Source organism: Polypterus senegalus, chromosome 11 (genome assembly GCF_016835505.1).
Source record: "Polypterus senegalus isolate Bchr_013 chromosome 11, ASM1683550v1, whole genome shotgun sequence".
In the NCBI taxonomy this organism is placed as follows: Eukaryota; Metazoa; Chordata; class Cladistia; order Polypteriformes; family Polypteridae; genus Polypterus; species Polypterus senegalus.
The window spans coordinates 58,730,562-58,742,531 of record NC_053164.1 but is presented as its reverse complement, the minus strand read 5'-3'; positions in this window follow the sequence as shown (position 1 = coordinate 58,742,531).

The window sequence follows — 11,970 nt, the reverse complement described above, 5'->3', positions numbered from 1 at the left end:
AATTCATATTGAAGCAAATTGATTATTATCTTGAGATAAATACATCCTTAGAGGTCACAGTAGGTACATGCTTGGACACTCTGAAGACATTTTTAAGAAGACAGATTATTTCATATCTGTCTCAAAAAAAAAAAAAAAAAATCAGAAAACAATAAGGAATCTAAGTTAATCAGCGAAATTACCACAATAGATCTAAAATACGCTAGGTCTACAAATGAGGCATTTTATTGGAAAACTTGCTATCATAAGTTAAGATAATCATAAGTTATCATAAGTTAACCTCTTGACTACTAAAGAAATGGAACAAATTATCTTTAAATCACAACATCATTGTTATCAACACGGAGACAAGGCCAATAAGATCTTGGCCCAACAAATCCACAACACATTCAGAGAGTACTATTAGACCTTATATTCTACTAAGTTTAAAGAAGATAAGACACAATCTAATGAGTTCCTTGACAGTACAGATACCATAACTAAATACTCTTAGTGCTGTGGAACTGGATAAACTCTGACAGTCTCAGAGTTACTAGATGCTATAAGCTCACTTCAAAGTTTGAAAGCAGCTGGCCCTGATGGCTACCCAATAGAATTTTGCAAAAAAATAAAAATAAATTAAGATAGCTCCACTATTATTAGCAATGTTTATAGAAGCTAAAGACATTAAAATTTTATCTCAAACCTTTCGCAAAGAATTAATGATCATCTTTTCTAAGAAAAATAAGGACTTATTGCAATGTTCATCATACAAACAAATCTCACTTCTGAATAACAATGTTAAGATACTCTCCAAAGTTCTAGCCAGAAGAACTGAGAAGGTGCTTCCTTCGATAATATCACAAGACCAAAACAGGTTTATTAAAGGCAGAAACTTAACTTCTAACCTTCAACGTTTGTTTAATATAATATATTCCCCCATTAAGTCTAACACCCTAGAGATGACCATCCTTTCGAAGCTTCTCTTCCTATTTAAAAGCATCCCCATATACATTAACAAATTCCTTTTAAAGAAATAAGACTCAATCATAACTTTATTTATTTGGAATTCGAAACATCCACGCATCCAAAGGGTGAAAGCAATGGACCTGGACACAGATCTATGAATTTACACAAGAGTGGTCTGCAATGGAAATAAAATGTTGCAGGACTTCTTTATATTGCCTGCTCTGTGCCACAGTTAATACAAATTACTGTGAATGCACTAATAATCCAAATGCCCTTCATTCTCTCAGAATATGGAAGCAATGTTGGACTCCCTTTAAGGCAGAGAAGCTTTTATCTGTTGCTCTTGTATCTGACAACCATCTTTGTCAAACCTCTTAAACCTATACACTATTTAATGTCTGGAAAATGTCCAGGATTAAAACACATAAAGACTTGTACATATATAATGTCTTCACATCCTATGAACAGTTTGACTTCAGATTTAACCTCTCATCAAGGTGAACTTTCTAGCTATAAATTTTGCTAAACAGAACTTGCCCAATTTTCCTCATCTCCCACCTGGTTCTATTCCAGAATAAATAATGATCAGACTTGAACACTCAGATAGTATCTCTACAATTTATAAAAACATTTCAAAGTCCCTTCCTTTTAAAGACCCCAAAGTACATCTGTCTCTTAATATTTCAGAAAAGGAGTGGAAGGCAGCCATGCACAGAATACACTCGAGTTCTATATGTGCAAAGCACTCAATCATTCAACTTAAAATCCTCTATCAAGTACATTTATCTCATTTTAAATTGTCTGCAATGTTTCCAGGACAAGATTCAACCTATGAATGTTGCAATCTAGCTCCAGCTTTACTGGGCCATATATTCTGGACGTGCACCAAATTGACAACATTTTGGACAAAAATCTTTGCATGCCTATCAGACAGCCTCTGTGTTACAATCACTCCAAATCCATTAACAGTTGTGTTTGGTGTTCTCCCAGATGGCCTTAAAGTGGAGAAGGACAAACAAAATGCCTTTACTACACTAGTAGCACATTGACTTATCTTGTTCAACTGGAAAAATGCCACCCAACCACTTTTAAGTCAATGAATAACTAATGTTCTATACTACTTGAAATTGGGAAAAATGAAATTCTCACTTAGAGGATCTATTCAGAACTTTTTAAAAACAGGGCAGGATCTAATCAATAACATTTTAGAATAAACTTCCACTTCAGGGAAAAGGGTACCCATCCCTTCTTGTTTCCTTTTATAGAATAGCTCTGGATGCAGATTCTCCTCTCTTTCTCTTGGGTGGTGGTTGAATTTTGCTTTGTTTGTTTGCTAAGTTTGACTTAATTGTATGATGTGTTATCTGCTTCTAATTAAAATTAAAATCAGTCAATAAAGAAAATAGCACTAGAGAATTGCTAAAGCCATTCCAGAACTGAAAATAACTTTTTGGTCATCATGAAGGAGGAAATTGAGTTATGATCCAGCATTTAAGTCAAAAATCATAAGTTTCACAGATATTCCACCAGCAGCAATTCGGATTTTCTTGTGGTTAGCTGACAGAAGTGTTAAAACATGAAAGCACTGATATAGTCAAGGTAGGTAATAAGCATGCACAGGACTGACTTAAATCATGAGACCATTTCTCCATGTGGTGAGACCACCATGGCAACCAGTAAGACTAAAATGATGAGGATAAGTATAGAATTCTGACGGAAACCATTGGAGACAGGCTATGGGAAATGAGATTCATCAACAGGAAGACCTACTGCCTGCTATCAGGGAGGTAAGAAAATATCCCAGAGTAGCAGGCCCCAATCAATCCAGTATAATGTATCAGATGTTCCGGGAGGGTGTTATAATTAACTGCCAAAAACAGCAGTGAGGTCAAAAGGAACAAGTACAGAGGCAGATCCAGCATCAGCATTTAGGAGGAGGTCGTTCAGAATATGAACAAGGGCCCTCTCAGTGCTGTGGTGGGATTGGAATCCAGAATGGAAAGATGCAGACAGATGCTAAGTAATTAGATGTTTAATCAACAGAGAGGAAACTGAATACCCAACAGTTTTAGAAAGAAAAATGAAAAAAAAAAAAAACTTGAAATGGAATGTAACTTAGGTCAGGCAGCTGTGTCATGCCTCAAAAGGTCACGACAACACTCAGAAGACTCAGGGCAGAAGGTAAATGGCCAGAATGAAGGGACAGATTAATGGTGTGTAATGTGGTGAAAGAGCGTAATAGATGCTATAAATGGTCAGAACACATGTAGTCACAAAACCTAGACAACAAGTAATGAGAGTGGAATGAGGCAGGTGGTCAGTTGAATATGACATAGGTGCTTAAGAGACAGCACTGAAAAAGGGTGTTTAATGTGGTGTAATGTTAAAAGGAAGAAACTAACTAGAACTACATTAGAGAGAGAAGGGAAGCTCTCATTCAAGAAGGTGGCGAAATCAGAGTAGGCTGAGAGGATGTAGGGTTTGTCTTTTTTCATGAAGTGTGCCAGGTTGAACAAAACATTGCCAACTTGCTAAATTTCTGAATTTTGAAATGTGCCTATTTAATTAGTTATTTAATTGTCATCTGCAAAAGCCTGTGTTCAAACTCCAGCCTGGTTACTGACTGTCCTTCTTGTGTTTGCATGGGTTTTCTCTGCAAACTTGGGTCATCACTCACATCCAAAAGACATATTTGTCATATGAACTAGCAACAATGGACATGTGAGTGAATGAACCGAGGGATTTACTATTTTCTTGTGCTTAATAATGCCATGGTCTCAGCTATCTAGTAAGAGAAAATGGTTACAGAATTTGAAAAGATGTTCTTTTATTCTTTTTCATTGAATAATGTACACTAGGAAGAGAATGTGTAGGTGCATTAGTTAACCCTGTAGGCTCAGAACCACTATGTCCCAATTCTGTGTGTGTCAATGGAATTTGCACAATCTCCGAAGGTATCTATGAGTTTCCCCAAAATCCTCTGGTTTCTTCACACAGAAGAGAAGTACATCCCTATTATCTCTTTATTTACTAATCAGATTGTGATCTCTGGTGGGCAACGTTGATCAAGCAGTGATTAGGCAAGTGCAGAGTTCATTAAGGAAACTTGATACAAACAGTACTGTAAAATGGAAGGACAGGAAATTTGAAATATGAGAGGCCTGATCAAACACGACTACAGTATGCCTCTTCAGCAATATATCCTCAGGCCGACTCAAATAATATATTTTGCTTCCTACTCTGGAAGATCAGGTCTATTTATTCTTCTTTGAAATCTTATCATCCTTGCCAGGTGAACTCTTACCTACACTCCACTACAAGTTCCAAGCTCCTAGCTAAGGTTTGGAAGACCCTTATAAGACACCCCACAGAAGCACTTCTTATATTCTGGGAAATACTTCGGGGTTGAAGCCATATATCTTGTCTGAAGGGTGCAGCAATTATATTTCCTAGGATCCATTGTGAGCTCTGGGATTACCTGGGAGCAATATAGCTGTGACTTTCTAGCAGGCTTTAAGAGACTAACAAACTGAAATTTAAGGTCCCCAGCTTTCCTTCCATTATTTGGGTATCCTGGTTTGGCTACACTCAGGAATTACCCTCAGAGTGCTGCTTATAATGACTACACATTGAGGCTTCAGCAAGTTAAAGCCTATCCTGCAGGACAGCGTCTCAGGCAGCAGCCAACTCTGGCTGGTTTGGCATTCCATCACAGTACAGACGTGCTAAAGTAATTGCAGATTTAATATAAGTGAATGCACAGGATGAATTGTAGGGGGGCCCTGTACTGGACTGATACCTTGTCGTGACATGATTTCTGCCTATTATGGATATTTTCAAAACATATCACATAAAAACATAATTAAAATTAAAGAAAAATAAATGGAGATGTTTGGTTATTATGATGCATTAAGGGTGGCAGCAGTTTCAGCCCATGTGTAACAGCAGTAGATCTCATATGAGATGATCTAAAAGGAGGAAGGGAGGCGCCTACTGCTAATGTGTCACTTCCACTTCTAAGCCTACACCCATGTCTGCGCTGCTTTACTTTGATTCTCCCTTTATTCTTATGATTGTTTGCTGTTGTAACTGCTGTGATGGACGGACACATCCAGGACGCTAGATGGAGACTTCCCTGCAGCTTAGATGTGCCCCGGATTCCCGCAGGGCACAATGGGAGATGGAGTTTGGCTTCACAGCCCTGCTGGGTACCATGGGTGCCACCGTGTGACGCTGCAGGGAGACGGGGGGATTTTTATTTTCCCTGTAGCCAGGAAGTACTCCCAAGTCATGGGGGATGGAAGAACAGAAGTACTTCTGGGCTGAAGAAAAACATAAGTCTTCATCTGACTCGGAAGTGCTATTGAATCACATGGACACAAGGACAGGAGCTCTTCCGGGTCAAGGACTATTTAAAGGACTATGGGAAACCCAGCAAGCGGAGCTGGACTTGGGAGATAGTGTGACGGAGCTGCTGGGAGTGGAGGATTGATTTATTGTATTGTGATTGATTATTGGATTTATTGTGTATTGTGGTGGTGGTGCTTTTGTGCACTTTATTGAAGAAAATAATTAAAAAATATTTATTGGTGCTTTTACCTGGAGTCTTGGACGTTCTGTCTGTGGGTTTTGAAGAGTGACATCGCCCTCTAGTGTTATACTGCATACAAAAACAGCCCTACTGTACACAACAATAAGTAAAAAATTTTATTTTATACCACATATTCATACAAAACATGTCACTGAAAATGCTTTATAAGATGTTAAACAAAAAAACTGAGGATGAAAAGATAATTAATAAATGAAAAATAAATAAGTATATGAATGATTAAATAAATTAAATAACTAAAATAGTAAATAATAATAAATGTGCACTTATATAATACAGATAAACAAGTAACAGGTGAAGTAGAGTCCTTACTCATGGATTAAATTTCTAAATTAATTTTTTAGTTGTGCGATGGTTATAATGATAGGCCTGATGCTGTGGTTAGATGGCCATAGAACACAGAAAGCAAAAATTTGAAATGGTGAAATCGTACGAGACTAAATGACCAGCCGAATAAACAAAAATAAAGGATGATGACAATCAACTAATTTTAATAGTAACTGTCTATTGGGCTGTTTACATAAGATATTTTCCTACTTTATGTGGAGGGACCCAAAATTTCCTGGAATTGTTGGAAAACCTTTATAATAAAACTTGAAGCAATTCTTTTAGTCAGCTTCAAAAAACTTGAGATGCAATACGCTTGTCCCAGTGCTTGAAACATGTTCTGTTTTTATCTCTTGCTACCATGTTTTTAGCCTTCAGTGTTTTTTCCTGGATTTATTCCACAGTAATAATTTTAATTCCCTTCAGTCTCAATTTTAATTTTAGGAAAAAAAGGAACTCACAGGAAACTAGATCTGGCAAATAGGGGATTTTGGGGTCTGAGGGGTGGTGCAAAGCAACAATTACATTGTTTTTCATCAAAAGTTTTTAACTGAAGATGGTGAAGGAGGTGAGTGCAAGTGCTCTGTCACGATGCAACATTCAGTTCTGTGTGTGCCATTTCTCCTGACATTTTTGTTTTGTTTGTAATAATTTCTTGTGAACACCTCAGCATTTCATTGTCATGTCACTGATTAACAGTCTGTTCATGGAGAATAATTTTTAAAATGTTTTTTATTTTTATTTCATCTCCCATTTTACCGACATGTACAGTATATTCTGATAATGGATACATTTCAATTTACTGAGAATGAAAGAATGAATGTGTGTGGGTGCGTCTACCTTGTGGCTGTCTGTGACCAATGTTCCTTTTAAAGACCAGATTGACACAAGCAAAGCTTTTTCTTTGTGAGCAAATGTATTCAGTTACATTTCCCTATCTGCTCTATATTACACAGTATAACTATCTTTTCATACATAATGTGACACAATTGACATACACAGAGTCACAGGTTTAATTATAATGGATTTAATTCATCCAAATAACTTCTATACAACAGAGAGTGCAATCTGACGATGAATCCTTCCCTTTCTCTTCTCTTCCTTTGGCAAGTGTTGTCCTCTGCTTCCCGACTCCAAATCCTTGAGGCAAGGTAGAGTGGCTCCCTTTAAACTGGATTCCAGGAGTACTTCTGGTCTATGCATCCAACAGAAAGCATTTCAAAGTCAGGTGGAAGTTTCTATAATGCAGGGATGGTTCTTCCCTGCATTTTCCCATAGTGGCGCCTAGCATGGGCTGAAAAAAGGGGGAAGCAACACAAGAATGCTGCTGTCTAATGTATCAGGGAAGTATAGGTTCTGGGAAACTCCCCAATTCTTTAATTATTCCGGCCTCACTCCATGGCAAATGATCAGTTGTGGTCGGGATGCCAATCCATTGTTGCCGTTCCACTCCAACCTCTTCTCCCAACAAGGGACCACCTTTCCTTCTGGATGGGATGTTGGGCGATTCCTGGTGACATTTGCAATAATACTTTATATACATTAAAGAATGACTTGAAAATGTATCTATTATTTGCCATTTTCATTTAAACTATTCAAGTACATACAATTAAATCATTCATTCATAAATGTGAACAGATATTCTATATGTTACATATGAACAGAAGTTTAAAAAATTGCATGGGTATCTTGACCGTATATCTCTTAAACAGTGAATTATGTACAACTAGATTTAAAAAAAAATCATTCAAAGTTAATTTAGAATAGCTGTAAATCACTCTGTATTGAACAGATTCCATCTGTCAGAGTATAAAAGTAGAGCTGAATATCTCATCGCAGTCTAGACTTGTAAAAATGACTATTGGCCAAATGTGTATTTCATTTTTTTCTTTTTTTTGTTAACAAATAATATTTTCCATCCATTCATTCATTTACTATCACATCCGCCTAAACCACCAGGGCTTAACCAAACATCATCGGATGCAAAGCAGAAAACAAATCCAGTCACAAAAAAACTTAGTTCTCCAGAAAGACAACAATAATATAAAAAAATGACATAAAAAGGAATAAGTTTTATTACCAATGGCAAAAATTTAGCCATCAACATTGCAAAAGCTAGCAACAGACAGCAGGGATAAAAAAGCTGAGGCTTACCAGTTAGCTTATACTGCCATTAGTAAAGATTAGTAAACAGAAAGGCTCTGCTGCTTAAACCAGAGGAACTGATGCTTTGCACCATTACTTTAAGCACTCATTATTGCAGGCCAAAGCTGGGTTTCTTGGTTGTTAATTGAGAAAGTGGTGAAGCGGACCCCTCAGCAGACCTTCACAGAGCCAGTTACAAAACTATACATTTTATATTTTAACACAGAACAAATTTTAGGTTAAACTAAACAGTGAGAAGCTACACATGACATTACAGACAATAGGCAGGTGGACTGGTGGATGTAATGCTTGAAATCTGAAAACGTTAGTGAGTAAACAATGAAGATGTGTCTCATAATAAAAAATAAAATAACAAAGCACTGATCAAAGGAAACAATTGACACAACAAGTCATTGCCAAACTTTGCCAAAGATAACATCTTTGTTTAAATCATTAGTGGAAGATGGAATTAGCGAAAAGCTACCACCGAGTGTCATAACAGGAGTTTACTATACAACAGACACATCAATCATCATAGCTCAGCAGAAGAGGCTTCTTCTCCTTGTCCTCCTTGCCCACCCTTCCCTTTGTAGATGACCATGATACTATTGATAAACTTGTCCAGAGTAACCTGAAAGCCTCAGACCCAGCTAGAAATAGCAATATGCAGTATTTAATAACGATAAGTAAATAATAATATTTGATTCTCAAAACATTTCATACGGTAACTCCATATCAGTTTTCCCCATAATTGCAACAAACTGGCCAGACATAGCATAGATATAATTTAATTTGATATCAAAGAAAACATTTAATTGAGTAGTTACTAACTTCAAGGGAAAGGTAGGTGAACATGAAATATGGTAGAACAACCATGTGGCATTTTTTTTGGAACTGACAACAAAAATAAAGTACTAATATTAGGAAATTAACAGTGATGACTCAGAATCCCTTTAGTGCAGGTCTGGGTTCACTGTGCTTAGGCATTTTTTATATTTTGACTGCACTTTGTATTGTAATAGTTATGATAAAGGCTGAATTGTTGTGATTTGGTCTATGTAATTTATTGGAGTTGTTATTTTCATTTTCATCTTTTCAGATTATTTTGCTTTTCTTGAATGCAGCCTTGTTGTTGATAGCAAGTATGCCATTGTTAAACCACCATGTACCATCTTGAGTTTAATTTTTGATATCAAAAAAAGATGGAATGAAACACAACTGACATTTTCCTGATTTTCCTTTTGCTATTATAATGGCTTTAACATTACTGTTTTAAAGAGCCTTTTCAATGTTTGCAAAGTTTATTTTTGTCACCTCAGGCTCAGCCAACAAGCAGTTTAAAAAAAAAAGTTTTTGTCCTAGGCTGCTTCTGCCCTTAGTATTCAAATGGCAACCAATGATACAAATATCAAGTTGGCTCTTGTATGCTTTTGTTATTGTGGGGTTAGAGGAGCGCATAAGATTCATTATGGGTTGGCCTGCTCTCATACACACAAAGCTTCACATTCACACACGCATACAGCCACCCACCTATGCACACACCCATACACACATACAGAACCCTAGCATACACACACTTAAACACAGATTACTGATGTGATGCTTGCACAGCCTATCCCTTCTCAAAATACTAGAGAAGGACTCACAAGCTTTGGCTAAAGCAGATCAGACAGATGTACCCGAGACAGTTGATCTGAACCCACTTTATTTATTGCCAGTTACTCCCTCCAATGCTGCTCACTATTAGAGGCATCCCCCCTCAGCCGCTAAACCTGTGGGACTGAAATGGATTTCCGCTTATACTAGGTCTGTTTTACAACTTAATTATGTCAATCGCCCAAGATGCAAAAACTGGAAAGTAGCATGTTGTGATGTGACATTTTGCATACAAGTTGATAAATATTTTATATGTCTTTATTTGTAACTTAGACAAAGCAATGTAATATTAGTGTTACATTATTGATAATAACAGCAATGGTTTGATGGTTTAAGAACCCCTTCCCCCCCTTTTAGGAATGAGTTTCTTTGCAATTTAACGACAGGGTTGGACGAGAAGTGCTTCAAATACATTTGGTAAGTGTTTCTCTACTGAAGTCTCTCAGTCAACCCCCTCAGGAAAGCCAGGCTGCCTAAATGCCAAGCTTTACCTTAACATATGGTTTGGAAGGCAGGTGTGAAGGTATTCTGTACCTCCATTGGTCTGAAGTATGGTTGTTTGAAACTGGCTTGTATTAGAAACCTTTAAGTAACATGACGCCCTATTGGCTGTAGGGGTTGGACAGAAAATCTATAAATTATCTTGCTTTACCCCACTCTTTTACTACACCTAATTGCCTGAGGTTATAAATGTAGAAGGGAAGGTGAAGAGAAGTTATATGGTACAATACCTTATAAACTGTGGTAAGTCTGTGAGATCTGAGGCATTCTGACAAAGGCTACATTTTAATAATACAAAAGGGGAAAGTAGAGTAATATACTACTCTGCCAAGACAAAACACTGTATTTATTAAAACAGATTAACAGAAGAAAAAATATAAATGAATAATTGCAAAGTCTGGATATTAAGCCCTTATAAATATACACCCTGATTTAAAAATCAAAAAGCTTCACACCAGTCAAATACAAAGAGTGATGCCTTCAATAAGGATAAAAAAACTGGAAAACATTGCCAAAGGATGCACCTGTGTGAGGGAGATAAAATGTGTCTTTAGGCAGCTTGACTTAATTCAGAAATCAGGCTATTATATATGTGTTTTTCTGTAGTCCAGATGTATGGAGTCTGTCCAGACTCAGGCAATCCATCCTTTATTTCACTCTTACTACATGAGGTTCCATGATGGATGGCTTGACACAGATGTTTTAATCATAAAAATATCTTGTCACACACCAGTCTTTATTAGCTGGCTTATGCATGATGGCACAGAAGCTTCTGCCCATGCTCTCTCATCAAAATGATTTATGAGACAAAATATAAGCCAATACAAACAGTAGAAATATGTCAAAAAAGATCTGTGTGAAATGTCTAAAAGATACATGCAATGAAATAGATGCTCATGCTAAAAATCATGCACCTGCTCCAAAGGGAATACGTGGATGGAGGAAGATTTAGGAATGGCTGGTACTTACGTGTACCGGTGTCATGAGATAAGTAAGGAGCGACTTCAGTGTTTCCTTCCAGGCTGGGCCAGTTACTGCATCAAGTGCTAGGAAACGTCCTGTGTAGATGAAAACACAGAAGACCTGAGGAAGGATGTAAGCATGACTATGAATTGCCCTTAACATTGCACACAGGTGAGCAAATACGGGGTAAGCAGAATGTGCATTACATAGGGGCCCTTGACCACAAGGGTGTCCTCAAGGAGGATCAAATGGGAAACTGTACCCCCAATCCTGGTGCAATGCTAGATAAAAGATGTGATTATAAAAATATTCTGCATTTGAAAACTCTCTCTGTGGTGCTATACACAACTAAGGCTACGTTGAGACAGCAATTAAAAGGGGCCCAGCTATGATTATTGTCTCATAGTCAATTTTTTGATCAATCATTTGATTGTTCAGATGAATTTTGTAAGCAGTCAGATATGATACAACTGTGTACTAATATCTATCCTGAATTTGTAATATTAATAAAAGAATTCACCAGGTAATGCCACTTATTTACACAACAATGAATGTGTTTCTTCAGACTACTAAGGCTACATTCAGACTGCAGTTAAAAGAGACAATTATTTTTGCCTTTTTTAACTTCAAATTAATTTTGCAAGCAATTCAAATCCTACTGGAATGTATATCAATATCTATCCTGATTCTATATAATTCAATATAACAATTAATAACAATTAATAAAAATTAATTCATCAGACTGAAGCAACCTAATGGGTAGCCAATAATACCATTTACATGCTAATTGGTGACATGCTGACTTAAAAATTTTTATATTA